Below are 7,954 nucleotides of genomic sequence, written 5' to 3'. Positions count from 1 at the left end.
AATTCACTTCAGCTCTCCATGCTTCTAATTCTCTTCCCTCTGATTTGTTTGGAATTTCTTTTATACCCAAGGCAGCAACACTTTTTCCTGTTGCTTATTGTTTCACTTGCCTCTGGCATTGGCACCTTTTAAAATACAGTGACAAACTACCTACTAGTCATCTGACTTGCTTTACTGCTTATATGAATACATTTAAGAGATAAGCCAGCACAGGTGACATTGTTTTCATCTCCTAAGGGAATACTGTCTTGGAGATAAATAGCAGTGGAGATTAGATTCCTACCAAATTGAAATTAGGAGAAAGTCAGTTTAAAAGAGACAAGCTAGGAAGGAAAATATTTCTCTTCAGTCATATAAATACGTTGATTTCTTTTTCTGAAGTGGAAGTAGCAGATCTAGAAAAACTTAAAATCTACTAGGCAAGAGCTAGTAGAAAAAATCACCTGCCAAAAAATTGCTATTATCAAAAAAACATGTTTTCAGCAAATGTTCACTCTGATTACCTTCTTCTTGAACATATGGGGAAAGCAACCTATAAAATTCCTACTGACCTAAAAGCACAAACATCAGCTTGTAAGGTTAAGATGCAGCAGCAGGAAAGTTCATCTGATTTGCCCTGTCCTCTTCTTAAAATGTTATTTTAGTTATCAGAAATCCCTATAAAGGGCTTGTAAGGAGATTGGTTTCATTATAAATCATATATAATTCTACAGAGACATCAAGAAAATATTATCCTACCTACCCTTTGCCTCTGGTATCTAGTTTGCACAACTCAAGTTTATTTTATCCACCATAACTTACCAGTGAGAGAGAGACCATTAATTCTGAGAAAATTGGAGGGAGTGACATATTGATGAAGAAAGAAGAATGATGATAATGCTAGGAGTGCAGCATCTATATAAACTTGCAAGCAGAGCTAAGCTGTGAAAAACCACACAGTGGATTAAGCCAGTACAGGAGGCACATCTCATGGCCAGATAATTTATGCTAGGGAGAATCAATTACAGGTTTCCCTCGCTTTATGCGGGTTCTATATGTGCAAATTTGCTCTTATGTGATGACCCTTTTTATACCAAAAATTTGTTATATGAGAGGTAAATTCACTCATGTGATTAGTGTGGTGGATGCCCACAGTTGGCTGCTTTGTGCAGTGCATTGTGGGAGTGACGTGCACCAAAATAGTCTCTTGTGTGTATTTGTGTTCCTCGCTCATTGTCTGCGACATGTGTTTCTGTAGTTGCCATCCCCATTATGGTAACATTCATAGATTCATAGATTATAGAGACAGAAGGGACCCAATGGATCATCGTGTCCGACGCCCTGCCACCTGGCAGGAAAGAGGACCAAGGTCAGATGACTCCAGCCAGGTGATTGTCAAGCCTCCTCTTGAAGACCTCCAAGTTAGGTGATAGCACTACCTTTCTTGGAAGCCCATTCCAGACTCTGGCCACCCTTACTGTAAACAATTTCTTCCTAATGTCTAACCTAAATCTACTCTCCACTAGTTTGCACCCATTATTCCTAGTTACTCCCTGGGGTGCTCTGGTGAACAGCTCATCCCCAATTCCCTGCTGTCCTCCCCTGATAAATTTATAGGCGGCTACAAGGTCACCCCTCAGCCATCTTCTTTAGAGGCTGAAGAGATCCAGATCCCTCAACCTCTCCTCGTAGGGTCTTTTGTGGAGAACACTAATCATGTAAGCGGCCCTCCTCTGAACCCTCTCCAGATTCTCCGTGTCCCTCTTGAAGTGTGGCAGCCAACTGTTCACGGTACTCCAGCTGCGGTCTGATCAATGCCGCATAGAGGGGGAGCATCACCTCCCTTGATCTGTTGGTCATGCATCTGGTAATACATGACAAGGTGCGATTGGCTTTGTTGATGGCCTCGTTATACTGCCGGCTTATGTTCATCTTGGAGTCAACTATGACTCCAAGATCTCTCTCAGCCTCTGAGCTGCTGAGGTCATCCCCCAACCTGTAGGTGTGCTGGGGATTCCTCCTTCCTAGGTGGAGTACCTTACATTTACCTTTGTTGAATTGCATCCTATTTCATTCCGCCCACTGACCCAACTTGTCCAGGTCAGCCTGTATCTGCCCCCTGCCCTCCAGTGTATTAACTTGGCCCTGTAACTTGGTATCATCTGCGAACTTGGAGAGGGTGCTCACCACACTCTCGTCCAAATCGCTGATGAAGATGTTAAATAACACCGGCCCAAGGACTGAACCCTGTGGGGCCCCACTGCCTACCTCCCTCCAGGCCGAGAACAACTCATCCACCACCACTCTCTGGGTGCGGTCTCTAAGCCATGTGGTCACCCACCTGACTGTGTAGGCATTCACTCCACAGCCCATTAGCTTCCCTATGAGAATAGGATGCGAAACTGTGTCGAAGGCCTTCCTAAAATCCAGGTAGACGACATTGGCCTCAGCTCCTATATCAAGGCAGTGTGTGACCTGGTCAGGAAAGGCTATAAGGTTTGTCAGGCAGGATCTACCTGTGATGAACCCATGCTGGTTTCCTTTCAGCATCACTTCGCCTGCTGGGCCTTCACAAATGTGCTCTTTGATGATTTTTTCTAGTATTTTCCCAGGGATAGAGGTAAGACTGACTGGCCTAGAGTTACCCAGCTCATCTCTTCTCCCCTTCTTAAAAATGGGCACCACATTGGCCTTTTTCCAGTCCTCAGGGACTTGGCCGGAGCACCATGAGAGATCAAACAGCTATGCCAGTAGCTCAGCAATGACAATAGCCAATTCCTTCAGCACCCGTGGATGGAGGTCATCCGGGCCGGCTGACTTGTACCCATCCAGCCCTTCCAAGTGCTCTTTAACTAAGTCAGCACTAACCTTTAGCAGTCTGGTGCCTTTTGGACATCTGTCTATGCTCAAGGTGGGGGAATTGTCTTGATCAGTATTAAGGAATACTGAAGCAAAGAACTTATTGAAGAGCTCTTCCTTTTTCTCTGTGTCAACCACCAACTGACCTGATTTGTCTTGCAGGGGTCCTATGCTACTCTGCGCTTTCCTTTTGCTCACTATGTATCTGTAGACGGACTTTTTATTGTCCTTAATTGTTTTAGCCAGCCTAAGCTCCAATCCTGCCTTGACCTGCCTAACTGACTCCATGCAATAGCGCGCCAAGGTGGTGTATGCCTCCTTGGTGGCTCCCCCCTGCTTCCACTGCCTATACATCTCTTTCTTTGCTCCCAGTCTTTTCTGAAGCTCCCTGTTCAGCCAAAGGGGCTTTTTTATCCCCTTAGCCCCTTTCCTGCGTAAGGGGATAGACTCCTTTTATACCCCAAGGATCACTCCCTTGAGAAACTTCCAACCCTCTTGGACCCCCACTAGCTTGATGCTCTTGAGTTCCACCGCCTCACTAACTAGGTTTCTGAGTGTACTAAAGTTGGCCCTTCTGAAATCTAAAACTTTAGCATTACTGGATATTTTTCTCACCCTTCACTGGATAGTGAACTCTACCAAGTGGTGGTCACTATCACCCAGGTTACTGTGTACCCGCAGGTCCCCCATGAGATTATCCCCTGTTGCTAAGACCAGGTCTAGCAAGGTGCTACCCCTGGTGGGACTGGACACCATCTGGGTTAGGTGGAGATCCTGCACACAGTGTAAGAACCTCCTTGAGTGGCTTGTTTTGGCCATCTGTTCCTCCCAGCTGATGTCTGGGTAATTTAGATCCCCCGTGACCACTGCCTCCCTCACCTGAATGGCATCTGTGAGCTGCTTGGAGAATACCACATCTAGCTCATTTACCACCACCCTGTGCTTGTGTGTACTATCTGCTGTTGGTGAGTACCAAAATTGTCTTGTAAAAGTAGTAGAAATAGGTCTGTGGGTCAATACAGTCGAGGTCTTGGAACCTATCCCTATTTGTTACATTGTAAAGTGGGTTCCCTTTATGCGAATTCGAGTTATGCGCCATTTTCCAGGAATCGAAGTACAGCATAAAGCAAGGAAGCCTGTACTACATTTCTTGTTTTGTGCTGTCCCTTCCCCTCTTTTTCCACATTCATTTTGTTGAGTGGAAGCTGTCAACTGTTTTTCTTAGCTATTTTATAGATGGGATTCTTTTCTCACTGGCATTAATAGAAATCCTCTGCTAAGGGGAAATGCCCTTCTCAGCAAGCCCCATAAGCCTTTATTGTTCCATTGCCACATAGTTCTTTCTCTCTTCTCTGGTCAAGGAGGGGCAGAGAACAGAAACTGATTGGAAAGACCCTGATGCAGGAAATGATGTAACATTTGCAGAAACAGCAGCAAAGCAACTCAGGATCATCAACAAAGAACATAGAGCAGTGGTTCTCAACCTTTTTTGTACCACAACCCATTTGTAAACATTGATGGCCAGTCCTGACCCAGTAAATAGTTTAAGTAGCTAGCCTTCTGCCAGCCCGTGGTTTCCCACATTTTTCTCCTTTAAAGGAGAAAAGCTGTGAGTTTCTACATTTTTCCATGCTTGCTCACAACCCTTTCATACATTCTTGTGACCCACTTTTGGGTCATGGCCCATGGGGTGTGAAACACTGACATAGAGGAACCACCTAGGATCTGTGCAGAAGCAGACTGTGGCAGGAGCAAGGATCTACGTGACTATAAGACATTAGCCATATTCAGAGCTTGTAGGGAAGCAACAGAACCTGGATAAGAAGTGAGTGCAGAGGGCTCCACTAAAATACAGCCCCAACTACTCCCAGCCTGGTACCCTGAAAGTGCTGCTCAGGATCACACTTTAAATATTTCTCAGACTAGGATTGTCAGGCTAAATGTGACTACGGCTCCTCTTTAACAGTCAGGAAATAAAGAAGTTCCTATGCTGAATTTTGATGGATCAGATCATTAAAATATCACTTACCATAAGCACTGGGATGGTTCCTCCTGATGTAGTCTACCAGTGTAACCGGGTGCATAGGTCAGGGGTGGAAGCACAGCTGTGGGCTGTTAAGTGATATTCTGCCTGCTCAGGGAGGCCAGCTGACAGGGATGAGTGCCTGGTCCAGAGAAAGTTAAAAGCTCCCAGGAAGCAAAGCTGGAGGAGAGAGGGAAGAGGATGGTGCTGAGCTGAGCTGAGCTGAGCTGAGCTGAGCTGAGCTGAGCTGAGCTGAGCTGAGCTGAGCTGAGCTGAGCTGAGCTGAGCTGAGCTGAGCTGAGCTGAGCTGTAGTGGCCATGTTTCAGATCCAATGAAGTAGCTGTGAGTTACCCCTTTGATTATATGATTAAGTGCTTTGTTATGCATGTTGTAGATGCAAACAGAAGTGCAGCTCCCAGCTGTAACTCAGAACTATTTCTGCCAAGTGTTTACCCCAGACCAAATAGAAGTTCTCAAGGGGAGAGGAGAATCTAGGTGCAGGTTGGGAGCTTGAAGCCAGGTTTCTATAGCAGTGGCCACAGCTTTCTGCCAGTTTTTGCTGTTTTTGGAATAAGAAAGGGGGAAAGGCAGCAGAAGGAGCTTGTTCTTGGGGCTTCCCAGCTGGTGCTGAAGAGTGGGGGTGAGGTAGGAGGGGCTCTAATACACCTGCCCCACCCTCCAGAGGGGCTGAAAAACTCCAAGACTAAACTTACTGTACTCCCTTTCTCCTCTCCCATTCTGAAAACAGTCAGAGGCTGGGAGCTTTGCAGATGCAAGTTACAAAAGATGCTACATTTTTTAAATGTCTTTCTCTGACTCCTCATGCAATGAGGGGTCAAATTTTCACCCAACTGGCCACTTTTTAAGCTACCTGCAGCCATGCACTTTAGTTTGGTCACAGTTATTAACTGCTTTCTGTGGCCAGATTGGGCAAAAATTGTCATTTGTTTGTACCCTGTTTTTCCTTGTGGGGACAAGTTTGTCCAGGAAAAATAAAGAACTGAGTGAACAACCCACTAAATGTTGTGGAGAAAGTAGTCATTCTAAACCCCAATGCTAGCCATGGAGTCCAGAGCCCTGCTAAAATGGCTGGAGGAACCGCATCAGCAGCTGTTTCAGCAGCTCCAAACCCAGCAACAGCAGTTCCAGAGAGAACATCAGCAGCAACTGCATCGGTTTCAGCAAGAATAACAGCAGCAGCAGGCAGAGCCGGCCCACAATTTTTGGGGACCCCTGTGAGAGTTTTGGGGCTCCCTGCTGCAAAGAAGCCACTGGCAGTTGTGGGGGGGCACATGGCACAGGCATTCTTTAGGGACAAGTAGCAGCAGCACAAGATATAATGCTCCCCTCAGAGGCAAGAGGAGAGAGCCCAGACATGAGGGGATATGTGGTCCCTGTAAAGATCAGGGATATCCATCTGGGAGGACTCATAGGCCACATCCACACAACTGTGGACATTTGTTTCCCCAAGGACAAGAAGCAGCATTATACCTTGTGCTGCTGTTACTTGTCCCTAAGGAATGCCTGTGCCATGTGCCTTCTGATGTATGGCAGGTCATCTCAAATGGGGTAGAGGAGGCTGGGGCCAGAAACTATGCTGGCCCCTGTGCCTTCTGATGCGTGGCAGGTAATCCCAAGTGGGGTAGAGGAGGCTGGGGCCAGAAACTGTGCTGGCCCCAGCAGCCTTACCTGGGATTCTGGGAGCCTCAGAAAGCTGTAGCCACAGAGATCCTACTGCTCAGCTAGCCAGGCTCCAGTTTTGGGTAGTATGTGCTACCCCTGTGTGCCCTGCCCTGCCCTGCCCTGCCCTGCCTGTTTTTTGTGCAAGATTTTTTTTTGACCCTGGGATCTCCTGGGGTCAACCCCATCTCCCCCTCCCCCCCACCCCCCATGTCAGGTCAAGACTGGACTGGGGCCAGGCTGGGGCAGTTCTGAGGTGCTGGTCAAAAGTATTGATATGGTATATAAGTCGAGGTGGAAATTTTAAAGATAAATATTTTTGGCTTCAGACTTTGACTTATACATCGTAAAATACGGTAATAGAAATGCTTGGCTCTGTGTCTGCCAGCCACGGGATACAGTCCTGCTATTAATTCCCTCTGAAGTAAGTTACTGGCAAAGTGGCAAGGACCTTTTGAGGTTCTGCAGAGGGTAGGGCAGGTAAATTATGAGGTTTGCCTGGTGGGCAAACAGTGAGGGTCACAGATGGACCACATTAACTTGCTAATGCCGTGAAAGGCTAGAGAGGCCTGTCTGGTCTCTACATGTCTACAGGAAGCCAGTCCAGGGATTCTGGATCTCCTCCCAGATCCAGTAAAGGGCCTCAAGCTAGGAAAGACATTGACCCCGATTCAATGGGTGGAAATAAAGAGCCTCCTGGTGGAATTTAAAGAGATGTTTACAGGGAGTATGGGCTGGACTACATTAATAGAACACCAAATTATCCTCAAACCAGGCTCTGCAATTCAAAAGGGACACTCAGAAATTCCCCTTCCCCCTCGCCCCAACTAATGGAAATGGGAAAACAGGAAGTTACAAAGATGTTGGACTTAGGGAGAGGGGGGAATTGAGGAAATAAGCAGTGAGTGGAGCCCAGTTGTGCTGGTGCTAAAGCCAAAATACAGCATCAGGTTTTGCATTGACTTCTGTAAAGTCAATGCAATTTCCAAATATGACACGTACTCTATGCCCTGAATAGATGAGATAGTGGAGGGAATAGGTAACACCAAGTGTATAATCACTTTGAACTTAACCAAGAGATACCAGTAAATCCCTTTGGATCCAGTGTCTCAGGAAATTACAGACTTTGCAACACCCTGGGGCTCTACCACTTCAAGATGTTACTTTTCAGGCTACATGGTGCCCTGGCAACCTTTCAACGGTTAATGGACAAAGTACTCCGCCCTCACTGGGCATATGTGGTCACCTATTTAGATGCTTTTAGGTAATATTTACCAATACATAGGCAGACCACCTCCTGGGGTAAAAGAAGTGTTGCAGTAGATACAAGCAGCTAGTCTAATGGCTAACCTAAGAGTCACCTGGCGTACACAGAGACCAGGTACCTGGGATGGGAATGGGAAAATTGAGGC

This window comes from Alligator mississippiensis, chromosome 1 (assembly GCF_030867095.1).
Source record: "Alligator mississippiensis isolate rAllMis1 chromosome 1, rAllMis1, whole genome shotgun sequence".
Lineage (NCBI taxonomy): Eukaryota > Metazoa > Chordata > Crocodylia > Alligatoridae > Alligator > Alligator mississippiensis.
The sequence above is the reverse complement of the archived record's forward strand: the minus strand, read 5'-3'. Positions refer to the sequence as shown.